Source organism: Carcharhinus amblyrhynchos, chromosome 6, assembly GCF_965287045.1.
Source record: "Carcharhinus amblyrhynchos chromosome 6, sCarAmb.v2.hapA, whole genome shotgun sequence".
Classification (NCBI taxonomy): Eukaryota; Metazoa; Chordata; class Chondrichthyes; order Carcharhiniformes; family Carcharhinidae; genus Carcharhinus; species Carcharhinus amblyrhynchos.
Window position 1 is genome coordinate 15,657,240 of NC_137329.1, and position 16,082 is coordinate 15,673,321.

At 42.3% G+C, this 16,082-nt stretch overlaps 1 non-coding gene across 1 annotated transcript; it reads left to right on the forward strand.

Moving 5' to 3' along the window:
* The first annotated feature begins 14,356 nt into the window (after nt 1–14,356).
* On the forward strand, nt 14,357–14,548 carry LOC145344591 (U2 spliceosomal RNA). Its single transcript, XR_013886900.1, has one exon. It is a non-coding gene; the product is annotated as a U2 spliceosomal RNA (small nuclear RNA).
* Nucleotides 14,549–16,082: the final 1,534 nt, after the last annotated feature.

Below are 16,082 nucleotides of genomic sequence, written 5' to 3' on the forward strand. Positions count from 1 at the left end.
TCCCCATTTTCCTGTCACCCTTAATCCCATATTGATCAAGAACCTTTCAAACCTTTCATAATCGCAAAGATCTCCACAAGATCATGCCTCAATCTTATCTTTTCTCAAGAGAAGAGCACTATCCAGTTTTAACTGTATATTTTCTTCATTACTGGTTATATATGGTTTCTCAATTTCTGATGAAGTATGTTAAAAGCACACATCAAGAGGATAAAGCCTTTCCACAAAAATTTAGGACACTGTTCAACGTGTGAATTCATTCCAAATTGGCATTATTGATTCAGCAAAGTCTCACTTGGAAATTTTGATTTCTTATTTCTAAATCTCCCATGGCCTTGCCCCTCCCTATCTCTGTAACCTTCCTACACTGCAATGCACAGAATCTATCCGTGCTTCTATCATTTTGGCCTGTTACACTTCTGGGATTTTAAACACACCACCAGTAGTGATTGTCCCTCTAGCTGCCTGGATCTTAGGCTCTGATATTCCTTTCATAAACTCTCATCCGTTTTTCCTTCTTAAACATACTATATAAAGGTGCACTGTTGCTGCAGTACAAAAGTCTGAGGTCACATACCAACCAACTCAAGAACAGATTCATCCCTGCTGGCATCAAACTTTTGAATGGACCTATCTCACATTAAGTTGATCTTTCCCTACACGCTAGCTATGGCTGTAACACTACATTCAGCACTCTCTCCTTTCCTTCTCTATGAACAGTATGCTTGTCCATATAGCGCTCAAGAAACAATACTTTTCAGTATATGCTCACATGTGACAATAATAAATCAAATCAAAATCAAATCAAAACAACTTGCAGTTGTTTAATATCCTTCTCATCCTGAAGATGACTCAAAGGACTTTATGACGAAGTAAGCATTTTTTTATTTGCCATCATTGTTGTAAAGCAGTAAAGTTTTTAAAAAAGGTTTTATCTATTAGTGGAACAAATACGTTTACATTAACACTGAAATGAAGTTACTGTGAAAATCCCCTAGTTGCCACACTCCAGCGCCTGTTCAGGTACACTGAGGGAGAATTTAGCATGGCCAATGCACTTAATCAGCACATCTTTTGGGCTGTGGGAGGAAACTGGAGAACACCAATGCAGAAATGGGGAGAATGCGCAGACTCTGCACAGACAGTGATCCAAACCTGGAATTGAACCTGAGTCCCTGGCGGTGTGAGGCTAACCACTGTGCCACCTTGCCACTCCTTAATCAATTTCTGTTCAGCAAGTTCCCACAAATAGCAATGCGATAAATGTCCTGATGCTGGATGTTTCAGTGCTTTCTGAAATACAAATGCTTAAGGCACCATGTGAGCTCTTCTTCTAAAGTGCATCAGCATCTTTCACATAGACAGGCTTTACCTTAGCAACTCAATAGAAAGATGGCTCCTACGTTGTTGCAATACTCCCTTAATGAGTTAAGAAAACATTTTCAGGGTATGTGCTTTGCTAGCAAGGCCAGCGTTTACTGCCCATTCCTAACTTCCCTTGAAAAGGTGGCGGTGAGCTGCCTTCTTGAACCGCTGCAACCCATGTGGTGTAGGTACACCCACAGTGCTGTTAGGGAGGGAGTTTCAAGATTTTGATCCAATGACAGTGAAGGAACAGCGATATATATTTCCCAATCAGGATGGTGGGTGACATGGAGGGGAACCCAACACCTTCTGAACTAAATTGCAAAGAGGGCTACTACTGAGCCAAGGCTGAAATAGAACAATCTGTATTTAAAGGGTCTATTTTTCCTTTCAGGGGGAGGGACTTTTGACAAACTGTTTAGGGTTGGGGAGTGCTAAGAACTGGGCAAAGCACATTTTCACTTCAATGGTTTCGCAGACAAGCAATGTGATAATTCACTTTGACAGGACTCACATAATTGCAACATGCTGCTGAAAACAAACAAAAAAGTTTGCCGTGTGGCTTTTAAATCATGTTACATTTCCCCGATGAAAAGTTATTTTCCTTTCATTTGGCTTCTCTTGTCATTGGATAATCATAAAAGCATTGAATGTGTGATTGATTGTTTAAACAAAATTATTCTGTGTTCAATTACAGCTGATTATCTGCATCCAGCCAGCGCTGGGTTATTGTACTTTCTACACTGCAGCTGTATTTGAAAAGAGGCGCAGCATGTCAACTTTGCCCACGTTCAAACTCTGGTCGACATTCAGGTGAATACAGAATTTTTTTTTCATTCACAGCACATGGGTGTTGCTGGCTGGCCAGCATTTATTGCCCACCCCGAGTTACCATTGGAGAGCAGTTGCGAATAAACCACATTGCTGTGGCTCTGGAGTCACATGTAGGCCAGAACAGCTAAGGATTGCAGATCTTCTTTCCTGATGGATGTTTTGATTTTGATTTGAGTTATTATTGCCACATGTATTGATATACAGTAAAAAGTATTGTTTTTTGCTCACTATACAGACAAAGCATACCATTCATAGGGAAGGAAAGAAGAGGGTGTGGAATGTAGTGTTGCAGTCATAGCTAGGGAAGGATCAACTTAATTTAAGTAGATCCATTCAAAAGTCTGATGGCAGCGGGGAAGAGGCTGTTCTTGAGTCAGTTGGTACGTCTTCTCTGACTTTTGTATCTTTTTCCCAACGGAAGGTGAAAGAGAGAATCTGGGGTGCTTGATTATGCTGGCTGCTTTTCCAAAGAAGTGGAAAATGTAGGTAGTGCCAATGGATGGGAGGCTGGTTTGTGTGATGGACTGGACCACGTTCACAACCCTTTGTAGTTTCTTGCAGTCTTGGTCAGAGCAGGAGCCATACCAAGCTGTGCAAAAACCAGAAAGGACGCTTTCTATGGTGTATCTGTAAAAGGGGATTTACACGGTGACTTCATTGCTGTGTTAATGTAAGCTAACTTGTGACATTAATAAATAAACTTTTTAAAAGTTGGTGAGAGTCATAGCAGACATGTCAAATTTCCTTAGTCACCTGAGAAAGTAGAGGCATTGATGGGCTTTCTTAACTATTGCATCAGTGTGGAGGAACCAGGACAGGGTGATCTGGACACCTAGAAGCTTGAAGCTCTTGACCATTTCCACATTATCCCCGTTAAAGTAGACAGAATCATGTCCTCCACTACGCTTCCTGAAGCCAATAACTATCTCTTTCATTTTACTGACATTGAGGGAGCGATCATTGTCATTGCGCCAATCTCTGGATTATCAATCTCTTTCCTATATTCCTTTCCTATATTCATCATCAGTGAGGGTCATCAGTGTATAAGGACTCTTGTAAGGGGCTGAGGACAAGTCTTGTGGGGCACCAATGTTGAGGATAATCATGGAGAAGGTGTCATTGGCTCTCGTTACTGCTTGCAGTCTGTGGGTTAGGAAGTCTAGAACGTAGTCATTAGTGATGTTAAGTGATCCAGATGTTAATGAACCAGATGGATTTTTCTGACAATTGGCAATGGTTTCATAGTCATCATAGATTCTTAATTCCAGATATTTTTTATTGAATTCCGGTTCCGCCATGGTGGGATTCAAACCTGGGCCCCCTGAACGTTAGTGGGTTTCTGGATTAATAGTGTAGCGATGATAATACCACTAAACCATGGCCCCCCCATCTGAGCATAGGGACCAAGATATTTTTCTGGGCTAGCACAAGTTCAGTCCGGGGAACAATAATTTGAATGTCAGCCTGTGGTGCAAATGATGTTCACGTAAGTATCTTTTAAAAAATACTTCTTCATGGTCCACCCGTTCACTCATGTCTTTCTGCGAACATGATTTAAAAAATCAAGTCCATTTGGAAAAAAATTATGATTGCCATTATTTGTTCTCTTCCACAGAAGCTTGACACAGTGGTTAGCACTGCTGCCTCACAGCACCAGCGACCCACATTCAATTCCTGGCTTGGATCACTATCTGCGAGGAGTCTGCACATTATCCCCATGTCTGCATGGGTTTCCTCCAGGTGCTCCGGTTTTCTGCCACAGTCTGAAAGATGTATGGTTGGGTGCATTGGCTATACTAAATTCTCTCGCAGTGTACCTGAACAGACACTGTGAAAAACATGGGATTTTCACAGTAACTTCATTGCAGTGTAAGCCTCCTTGTGACAGTGCAAATAATCTTAAAACAACAAAGTTCCTTCCCTGGCCATTGGCTACACTGCTTCTGATTTGTCATTGTCCTCACTGTGGCAAATGCAAATCAGTATCCCAGTAAAATCTAGCATCAATTCATGAGTGGAAGATCTGGTCCATGATGAAATATATCCTATGTAAGAAAATATGTGCTTATTTCAGTTTGTTTGTACAAAGCAACAAGATTTAGTTTGAAAAGTATATTTATTTGTGTCACAATTAGGCTTACATTAACATTGCAATTAAGTTACTGTGAAAATCCCCTAGTCACCACACTCCGGCATCTGTTCGGGTACACTGAGGGAGTATTTAGCATGGTCAATGCACCTAACCAGCACATCTTTTGGGCTGTGGGAAGAAACCGGACTATCCGTAGAAAACCAATGTTTACCTATGACTGTGTGGCCAAATTTCCCTCAAATTCAATTTTCAAGTTTGCTGACGACACCACTGTAGTGGGTCAGATCTCAGACAATGACGAGACAGAGTGCAGGAATGAGATAGAGAATCTGGTGAACTGGTGCGGCAACAATAAACTCTCCCTCAGTGTCAGCAAAACAAAAGAGATTGTCATTGATTTCAGGAAGCGTAAAGGAGAACATTCCCCTGTCTACCTCAGTATGGACGAAGTAGAAAGGGCCAAGAGCTTCACGTTTTTAGGTCTCCAGATCACCAACAACCTGTCCTGGCCCCCCATACCGATGCTACTGTTGAGAAAGCCCACCAATGCCTTTACTTTCTCAGAAATTTGGCATGTTAGCTATGACTATCACCAACCTTTACAGATGTACCATAGATTGTGTCACAGTCTGGTATGACTCCTGTTCTGCCCAAGATCACAAGGGACTACAAAAGGTCGTGAATGTAGCCCAAACCATCCGGCCCACCATCCACTGAGTCTGTCTACATTTCCTGCTGCCTCGGCAATTCTCTCTTTCACCTTCTTCCTTCGGGAAAAAGGTACAAAAGTCTGAGGTCACGTACCAACTGACTCAAGAACAACTTCTTCCCTGCTGCTGTCAGACTTTTAAATGGACTTACCTTGCATTAAGTTGATATTTCTCTACACCCTAGCTATGACTGTAACACTACATTCTGCACTCTCTTGTTTCCTTCTCTATGAATGGTATGTTTTGTTTGTATAGTGTGCAAGAAACAATACTTTTCACTGTATGTTAGTACATGTGTCAATAATAAGTCAAATCAAATCAAATCAAATCAAATGCAGACATGGGGAGAACGTGCAAATTCCATACAGGCAGTGACCCAAGGCTGGAAACTGAACTCAATCCTGGCGCCATGAGGCAGCAGTGCTAACCACTGTGCCACCGGGCCACCATTGTTATGATGTCATGTCAAAGACTATTGGCATAATAGATCAACAGAAACTGTTTGCATTCATATAGAGCTTTTAATGTAGTAAAATATCTTGGGGTACTTTACAGGAGCTTGATGCAGCAAGATAATGCCACCGAGCCGAAGAAATAGAGCAAGTTGGCAAAAGCTTGATGAAAGATGTATTTTTATAAGCATCTTAAAGAAGGAGAGAGAGGAAGATAGGTTTAAGGAGGGAACCCCAGAATTTAAGGCCAAATGATTGTAGGCATCATCACCAATGTCTGGTAAAGGAAACAGCTGTGCACAAGGGCAGATTTAGAGTAAGCAATTGTTTTTGGAGAGTTGTCGGCGGTAGTTACAGATGTAGAAAGACGTAAGACCAAATCGTATTCATACTGCAAAGATTCTGATTTGTACTGCCAGGGTAATGTCATCAGTAACCCTTTACAGTAATCAGTAAATTTACAGTAATCAGTAAATTTAATCAGTAATTTACAGTAATCAGTAAATTATATAGATAAACAGCACCAAATGACTTGATATGAGAATGAGAATTTCAAAAATCAATGTGTTCGTGGCATATATAAAATGTATACAGATGTATTGCATCCTACAATAATAGTTCGGTTATCATGTTCAGGTTGAAAGTGTGGGTTGCTGGAAGTGTGCATGAGTCGCAAAAACCCAGCCTGCAGGTGCAGCAGGTGGTCAGGAAGGCGAATGGGATGCTGGCCTTCATAGCGAGGGGGATTGAATATAAAAGTAGGGAGGTCTTGCTGCAGCTGTATAGGGCATTGGTGAGGCCGCAGCTGGAGTACTGTGTGCAGTTTTGGGCGCCGCACCTGCGCAAGGATATTTTGGCCTTGGAGGGAGTGCAGAGGAGGTTTACTAGGCTGATACCGGAGTTGAGGGGGTTGAGCTATGAGGAGAGGCTGAATAAACTAGGCTTGTACTCGTTAGAGTTTAGAAGAATGAGGGGAGATCTCATTGAGACGTATAAGATGATGAATGGGATGGATAGGATAGAGGTGGAAAGACTCTTCCCGCTCAAAAAAGACAGTAGGACTAGGGGGCACAGCCTCAAGATAAAGGGGGGGCGGTTCAGAACGGAGTTGAGGAGGAACTTCTTCACTCAAAGGGTGGTGAATCTCTGGAATTCTCTGCCCGTTGAAGTGGTGGAGGCTGCCTCGCTAAATATTTTTAAGAAGCGGGTTGATGGGTTTTTGATAAGAGAAGGGATTAAGGGTTATGGGGAGAGGGCGGGAAAGTGGAACTGAGCCACGACAGATCAGCCATGATCTTATTGAACGGCGAGGCAGGCTCGAAGGGCCAGATGGCCTACTCCTGCTCCTATTTCTTATGTTCTTATGTTCTTATAAGGCATTAACCTCCTGACTAATTTGTTTACTTTTTTTTGAAAGAATAAATTTTGGGGGAGAGGTGAAAGATCAAAAGAATACTTATATTGTGTTCAATTGCCGAAGGGTCTGAATTCTAACTACTTTATCAGAAGGCTGATGTTTATTTTGGCAGATCATTTCCCCCTCATCCTAAGCATTGATCCTACACATGTTTACTCGCACACACACACAAACATTTTAGTACAGCTCTCCTCATTCACGCAGTGTGAGACATGTCAAGGAAAGTAATTTGGTGTTGTTTATCTATACAGTTTACAAATGGGTTGCTAATCGCATTACCATGGCAGTACAAATCAGAACCTTTGCAGTACGAAGACAATTCGTAAGTGTGAAAGGTTTCTGCAAATTGGTTTTTGCTCTATTTCTGTTTAACAGCAGCACTGTCTTTCAGCTAAGAGACATAATGATATAATGAAGTGAATCTTTAGAGTCAACTTTTTTCTTGACTACAAGTACATATTCTGAATAGTTTGACATAGTATCCAATAAAGGAGATATTTATTTAATTTTACACAAGAAAATACAGGATTCCAGATCAAAATTATATACAGATTAACTGATCAGTAAATAATTCTACTGAGCATTGAGATATATGACTCCCATGTATAATATGTAACCTGGAAACACAAAGTATTAGCAGCATGTTAAAATTACAAACACAATCCTGCGAATAGCTTGGTGCTCTTTAATCTAAAGTTATGCTGAAAATTTGCTACACAAAATAGTAATAATTTGTAATGGTATGTGAAGAATACAAGACACAAATTCAAATTAAAAACTCAAATTTAAAAGAATGAAAAAGCTTGAAACGATATTACATGGAACTTCCAGCACACAGCCTGGCCATTCAGCCCAATTAATCCATGCCAGTATTTATGCTCCATATGAGTCTCCTCCTACCCCTCTTCATTTAACTTTATCAGCATAAATTTCCATTCCTTTCTGTTTCATGTGCTTATTGAACTTTCCCATTAGTGCATCCATGCTATTTGCTTCAAATATTCCTTTTGATAGTGAATTCTATCTTCTAACCATTCTTTGAGTAAAGAATATTCTCTGAATTCCCTACTGGAGTTATTTGTGACTAGATCAAATTTATGGCCCTTAATTTACAATTCCTCACATTGGAAAAATCATCTATATGTCTGGCCTGATCAAGGTAGTCGTTATCCCACAGGATAGTTTTGATACACCCTATATTGCTGCTAAGCATGCATGATGAGCCAATTATTCAAACTCTATCTATAAGTCTACTGATAAGGCCAATCTCATATTATGTGAGGGTGTAGTCATCCTATCATGTAATTTGACTATTGAAGGTAAGGTTGTGGTCAGGCCTGAACCAGGCCACATCCAACCTACCCTGTGGGACAATAACTACTCTGATCAGATCATAGCTGTGTAACAAAAATAAAAAATGCTGGAAAACCTCCGCAGGTTTTCCAAGGATCTCCAAGAAGATCGCGCATATTGACAAAGAGAGAATAGAGGCAATGTTTCAAGTTTGGATGACCAGCTCTGACAAAGGATCATCCAGAATCGAAATGTTGACTATTCTCTCTCCACGGATGCTGTCAGACAAAGAACAAAGAACAACCCAGCACGGGAAACAGGCCCTTCGGCCCAACGAGCCCGTGCCGCCGCATCACCCTACACCTACCCTGCCCTGCGTGTCTATGAATGGAACCCCTAATTTAGCCAGATTCAGGGGAGAATAGTGTCAATTTGGTAAAACCAATCAGCCTAAGAGCACATCTTTGGGGTGTGGGAGGAAACCGGAGCGCCCGGAGGAAACCCACGCAACCACAGGGAGAATGCGCAAACTCCCACAGACACAGGTTCAAATCCATGTATCTGCACAGCTAGCAGTGCTAGTCACCGAGCTGTTGCGGCGCCCGTCTACCGGTCCAGGATCAAGCACACACACCGACACGAAGTAGTAGGCCACTCCCGGAACTTCCAAGAGCAGCCCACGCACGACCCACCGTGTGCATGCCCCTCGTTTGACACGAGGTGGACCTCCACCTGCGGAATAAAAAGACAAAAACGTTAATCTTACAAGCCTGCTTTTCCAGTGTCTCCCGAGGTTCTAACCTTATTTAATTGCCCCTACCATAACCCTCCATCCTCGTTTCACTCATGTGTCTATCTAACTGAACCTTAAACAAGTCCAACGTTCCTGCCTCCACCACCCTACTCGGTAGCGCGTTCCATAACCCCACAACTCTCTGCGTAAAGAACCTTCCTCTCACTTCCAAATTATACCTCTCCCCCCTCACCCTTAAATCATGACCTCTCGTGTTTGTACCCAGTCTAGGGAGCAGTCTCTCACTATTAACTCTATCTATTCCCTTCAGTATCTTATATACCTCTATCATGTCCCCCCTCAATCTCCGTCTTTCCAAGGAGAATAGTCCCAGTTTCTCCAACCTTTCCTCGTAACCCAGCCCCTCCATGCCAGGCAACATCCTGGTAAACCTCCTCTGCACCCTTTCCAGAGACTCCACGTCCTTCCGGTAGTAAGGTGACCTGCTGAGATTTTCCAGCATTTTTGGTTTTTGTTTCTGATTCCCAACATCCGCAGTTTTTTGCCTTTATCATACTTAGTTGTGTACTGCGCGTACTCATAAATGGTCCTAAGGCCACCAGTTTCTGACCTGAGTAGTGCCTTGCCTATTATAAATTACCCTGGAAGTGTAAGCTATCTCAAAAATTTGAGCAACAGGTGAAACAAACTGTTTCACGCTGCTACTATGCAGCAGCAAGGCAAATGCTTTCTTTCAATTACACAATGCTGCTATCAAGCCAAAAAGACATTCCGCCTACCACACAAATGGCTCATGTGGTGTGTGTATTTCAGTGCTGGCTTGATTCCAGGCAGGTAGGGTGTACAAAACAACAATTGCCAGATCATATCAAACAGCATGTCACTTTGGCTGTTCGCAATAGACAAGAGTTCGGACCGTACTCAATCAATCCTTGCTTACAAAACTCAGAATAGTCATTTGGTAGCATAGACGTTGAGTATTACTGACAAAAGCCATTTTGTTGAAGCTTTTCATCTTGCACTCAATAGGACAATTGTAAGAATACCAATGTGAGAGGAAACAACAACTTTATCTGCATGAGAAGAGGGTGTCAAATGGTTGGCAAGTGGAATGTGATTGGTAGGTACAAAGTCATGGAGAGTGCACCAGTTGATGGTGATTGACAGCTAATTGTCAAGCATTGGAGTTCTATGAGGATGTGTCTAGGGCGGCGGATAGAGGAGAGCCGGTGGATGTGGTGTTTCTTGATTTTCAGAAGGCGTTTGACAAGGTGCCTCACAAGAGGTTATTGCAGAAGGTCAGGAGGCTTGGAGTTGGGGGTAGGGTGTTAGCGTGGATAGAGGATTGGCTGTCAAATAGGAGGCAGAGAGTGGGGGTCAATGGGTGCTATTCGGATTGGCGGTTGGTGACTAGTGGAGTGCCCCAGGGGTCGGTGCTGGGGCCTCAGCTATTTACCATTTATATAGATGATCTGGAGGAGGGAACTGAGTGTATGGTGTCGAAATTTGCTGATGACACCAAGATTGGTGGAACGGCAAATTGTGCGGAGGGTGTGGAGAGTCTGCAGAAGGATCTAGATAGGCTGGGTGAATGGGCCAGGAACTGGCAAATGGAATTTAATGTTGGCAAATGTGAGGTTGTCCACTTTGGTAGGAATAATGGTAGGAAGGACTATTACTTATGTGGCGAAAAACTGCAGCAGGCGACGGTGCAGAGGGACCTCGGGGTCCTTGTGCATGAGTCGCAAAAACCCAGCCTGCAGGTGCAGCAGGTGGTCAGGAAGGCAAATGGGATGCTGGCCTTCATCGCGAGGGGGATTGAATATAAAAGTAGGGAGGTCTTGCTGCAGCTGTACAGGGCACTGGTGAGGCCACAGCTGGAGTACTGTGTGCAGTTTTGGTCACCGCACTTACGCAAGGATATTTTGGCCTTGGAGGGAGTGCAGAGGATGTTTACTAGGCTGATACCGGAGTTGAGGGGGTTGAACTATGAGGAGAGGCTGAATAAACTAGGCTTGTACTCGTTGGAGTTTAGAAGAATGAGGGGAGATCTCATTGAGACATATAAGATGATGAATGGGATGGATAGGATAGAGGTGGAGAAGCTCTTCCCGCTCAGAAAGGACAGTAGGACTAGAGGGCACAGCCTCAAGATAAAGGGGGGGCGGTTTAGAACGGAGTTGAGGAGGAACTTCTTCACTCAAAGGGTGGTGAATCTCTGGAATTCTCTGCCCGTTGAAGTGGTGGAGGCTGCCTCGCTAAATATTTTTAAGACGCGGGTTGATAGGTTTTTGATAGGCAAGGGGATTAAGGGTTGTGGGGAGAGGGCGGGAATGTGGAACTGAGACACAACAGATCAGCCATGATCTTATTGAATGGCGGGGCAGGCTCGAAGGGCTAGATGGCCTACTCCTGCTCTTACTTCTTATGCTCTTATGTTCTTATCGCTTGAAATTTAAAACTGACACCTTGATTCTCGGTGGAATGAATGAGCAAATGGCTATCACTTTTTTTTAAAGCTGAAATAGCTGTGTCCATGTTCTTTCTATCTGCAAAACTCTAGATATAATGTCAAACATTAGATGTGATTCTGTTATCGTAGTATGGAGATGCTGGCGTTGGACTGGGGTAAGCACAGTAAGAAGTCTCACAACACCAGGTTAAAGTCCAACAGGTTTTTTTGGTAGCAGTAGCTTTCAGGGCCTCAAGCTCCTTCATCAAATGAGTGGGATTTCAGTTCACAAACAGGGCATATAAAGATACAAACTCAATTTACAAGATAATGGTTGGAATGTGAGTCTTTTCAGGTAATCAAGTCTTCAAGGTACAGACAATGTGAGTGGGCAGACCACATTCTGTAATCGGACAGCATTTGTTGCATAATGTCTACTACATGAACAATCAATTTAGGATTATCAGTTGGACTCACAATGTGGTTCACTTATTCTTATGTAGGGACCAATCATCTGAATGCAAAATGTTCAAATATTTGCCTTTTTAAAAATCTAATAAATATAAAGGAACAATGGCGCCCTGGTGCATTCTCCAATGAAACACTTCAACTAACCTAAGTTGCCTTGCCAATCTATCAGCGCTCTTTTCTCATGCAATATAAATAGTTGTTCATTTTGAAATTCAGGCTTCTTGCATCAGTCCTGGTGAGTGCCAGACAAAAAGCTTTGACAGCATGCCTCTTTTCAGAGCTAATCTAAAAATGAGGTTTATAGGCAGATAGTTGTAAAGAGGGAATTACAGGGTTGGGGAATTGGAAATGAAGGCACAGCCACCAATGGTGGAGCAAATATAATTAGGAATGCACAAGAGGCCAGAATTAAGAGGACTGGAGATACCTTGAAACCTATGGTGCTGGCAGGGCTTACACACAGATGGTGAGGGGTGGTGGGAAGAGTCATGGAAGGGTTTGAAAACCACTTGAGAACTTTAGAGTAAAGATGTTGTTTGACGGGGAGCTAATATAGGTTAGCAAGCACAGAAGTGATAGGAGGATAGGCTAGCTGCAAGTTAAAACATGGCCGTAGTTGACATTAAATTTGCATAGTAATGAATGTGAGAGAGCTGTAGAATACTCAACTCTAGAAATAATAACAGCCTGAATGAGTATTTCCGCAGCAGATGACCTTAAATAAGGGCAAAATCAGACAATATTATGGAAGTGATATTGAAGAAATGATCAGATGTTCACCTTGGTGTCAAATGTGACAATAAGGTTGTGAAAAAACTGATTCAATCTCCAGCTGTTGCCAGGGAGGGGAATGGAGTCAGTAATTAGAAAATGGAGTTTGGTGAGGAACTAATATCATTGGCTTCAGCCTTCCCAATATTTAATTGTAGAAAAAAATCTCTTCATCCAGCACTGGATGTTTAATAAGCCATTTGTTAGTTTAGCAGCAATAGAGAAGCTGAATGAGATGTTGCTAACATAGAGCTAGGTGTTATCAACATTCATATCAAAACTAACATGGTGCCTTCAAACAATGTCACTGAAGGATAACATGTAGATTAGGATGGATTAGATGTAGATGCAACATGTAGATTAGGAGGATATTATCTGTTTACATAGGACAATTTATATCCAAAGGGAGACTGGCGCTAATGGCAGGAAGAGAAGTCATTTCAAGTGATTCTCTGACTATGCTTAGATAGATAGGATTGGAATCATGTGAGAGCTGGATAACAGTGAAGACAGCAAGAAGTCTCACAACACCAGGTTAAAAGTCCAACAGATTTATTTGGTAGCACAAGCCACTTGTGGCATCTCCACATCATAACAGTGAAGAGGCATTGGAGGAGGATGGTATGGTCAATCATGTCAAAGACTGCAGAAGGAGGGAGAATTTACATTTTTCACATAGGATATAATTTATGATCTGGATAAACTGTTTCAGTCCTGTGGCAGGGACGGAAACATAGAGAGATTCAAACATTGAGTTCTGGGGAAAATGGGAATGGATTTGAGAGGCAACAACAGAGTTTTTTTTGATAAGGCGGGTGATTATGGCAGGTTTAAAGGAGTGAGGGACAACACTTGAAGAGAGAGGACCGTTTACAATGACAGCTAATGTGAGGACGGCATGGTAGCACTGTGGTTAGCACTGCTGCCTCACAGCGTTTGTTCAATTCCCGGTTTGGGTCACTGTGTAGAGTCCGAATGTTCTCTTTGTGTCCGTGTGGGCTTCCTCCGGGTGCTCTGGTTTCCTCCCATAGTCTGAAAGATGTGCTGGTTAGGTGTGTCAGTGTGGTGGCCAGGGGATTTTCACAGTAACTTAATTACGGTGTTAATGTGAGCCTACTTGTGACAATAATAAATTAGCTTTGAAGAAGGAAAGTTGGGTGATCAGGAGTTTAGTGGGAATTAGATGGAAGGAACAGGAGATGGACCTCATGGACAGGATAAACTAAATAAACTAATGAGGGGAGCTAGAGAAATTGGAGAAAGATGTGAATTCAGGGCTAGGGCAGAGTAGGTCATTAAATAAAGTATGGCCCAGTGGGCCAGTGGAAATGAAGGACATCACAGAGACTGCTGATTGGGAGATTGTCTTAATCTTAGTGATAAAGAAATCCATGAGCTCCTCTTGCTTGTTGCTGGTGGTGAGGGTGGAGGAAACAGTGGAGAAGAAGCTTGGAAGATGGTAGAGAAAAGAAGCCAAGGGTTATCTTTGCATTCCAGTTTTACTGCAGGAGACCAGGAGCCAATAGTGTTTTTTTAATGATCCAGCCAGACCTGGTGGTGGGTGGTTGAACCAATCATCTGCCATATCCTTTGAAGCCTGCATTCCTTGGATTCAAGAGAGTGGGGATGGTTTTTAACTTGGGGAATGGTCAGTTTAAGAGTAATGGTTTTATTGGGGATTACAACAACAAGGAAGTGAGGGTATGGCTGGATACTTCAATAGCTTCAGGAATGCAGCATTTGAAATCGCTTTTCGGCCTTTTGGCTAAGATCAAGTGTAGTATCGACATGCCGAATGTGGTTGAAGTGATTAGGTTACATTTCAGTTTCATTTGAAGCAATTTTTTAAAGCAGCATCTCGGCCTTTTGGCTAAGATGCAAATGAGATCAGGCCTTGGACGAGGAGCAATGCCTACTCCAATCAGCTTGGACCATGTAGATCGAGGCCAAGACAGGAGGTGAGAGCCCTGTCTTATCAGCTTGGATTGGGAATGTCTCAACTTGTTGAGACTCTGAATTGGACTTGATTTGTTTGAATTGGAATAAAAAAAACAATAGTTTTGCTGTGCTACAGTTAGCCGAAGTCATGAGGTTACACTGAGGCTTTATTTGAAGCAACTTCTTAAAGTGGCATCTCGGCCTTTTGGTTAAGGTGCAAATGAGATCAAACCTTGGAGGAGGTGCAATGCCAGTTCCAATCAGCTTGGATAATGTAGATCAAGCCCAAGACAGGAGGTGGGTTGCCTGCCCTGTCAGCTTGGATCGGGAATGTCTCACTTGCTGAGACTTTGAATTGGACTTGGATCGGGTTGAATTGGATAAAAACAAAAAACAATTGAAGTTAGTTAAATAAATTAATCGAGTTTAAAAAAACCTGTTGTACTCTTGTAGTCACAGGGATTTCCTTGCACTGTTTTGCACTCACCAGAATAAAATTTTGTTCTCTCTCCCTTTTTTCCTCATTGGTCAAAGTCCAATTTATTATCTTGTCCATTAGGGAATGGATGAAAAGTGAAGCTCAATATCAGAGCCAATCCAAATTCTACACATGTATCCAAGATGTTTTTTTTGAGTAGTGCACACAATGCTTTTCAACACAGTTCCCTTTATAGAAGAAAAATATGTAGTATATATCAGTCAAAGAGTGGGATCAGTGAAATGTTTACTAGATTTTTCCCCATTTTTTGCCTCTCTCTAGAGATCACATGGCAGTCCAAGGTAGAGCAAGGGGTGCAGTATAATACCATAAGACATAGGAGCAGAATTAGGCCACTCAGCCCATTGAGTCTGCTCCACCATTCAATCATGGCTGATATTTTTCTCATCCTCATTCTCCTGTCTTTTCCCCATTACTCTTGATTCCCTTATTAATCAAGAACATTTCTATCTCTGTCTTAAAAGTCCTCAACGACCTGGCCTCCACAGCCTTCTGCAGCAAAAAGATTTACCTCTCTTTGGCTGAAGGAATTTCTCCTCATCTCTGTTTTAAAGAATAGATCCTTCAGCCTGCGGTTATGCCCTCTGTTTCTAGTTTTTTCTACTAGTGGAAACATCGTCTCCATGTCCACTCTATCCAGGCTTCACAGTATCCTGTAAGTTTCAATTAGATCTCCCTCCATCTTCTAAACTCCAATGAGTACAGACCCAGAGTCCTCAACCATTCCTCATACGACAAGCTCTTCATTCAATGGATCATTCTTGTGAACCTCCTCTGGACTTTTTCCAAGGCCAACATATCCTTCCTTAGCTATGGGGCTCAAAACTGCTCACAACACTTCAAATGGGGTGTGACCAGAGTCTTATACAGCCTCAGAAGTTCATCTCTGCTCGCCTTCTAGTCCTCTCAAAATGAATGCTAACATTGGATTTGCTTTCCTAACTGCCGACTGAACCTGCACGTTAATCTTAAGAGAATCTTGAACATGTCTAACCATAATGCTCCAGCAATATGAGCATCAGATTGGCTTGATG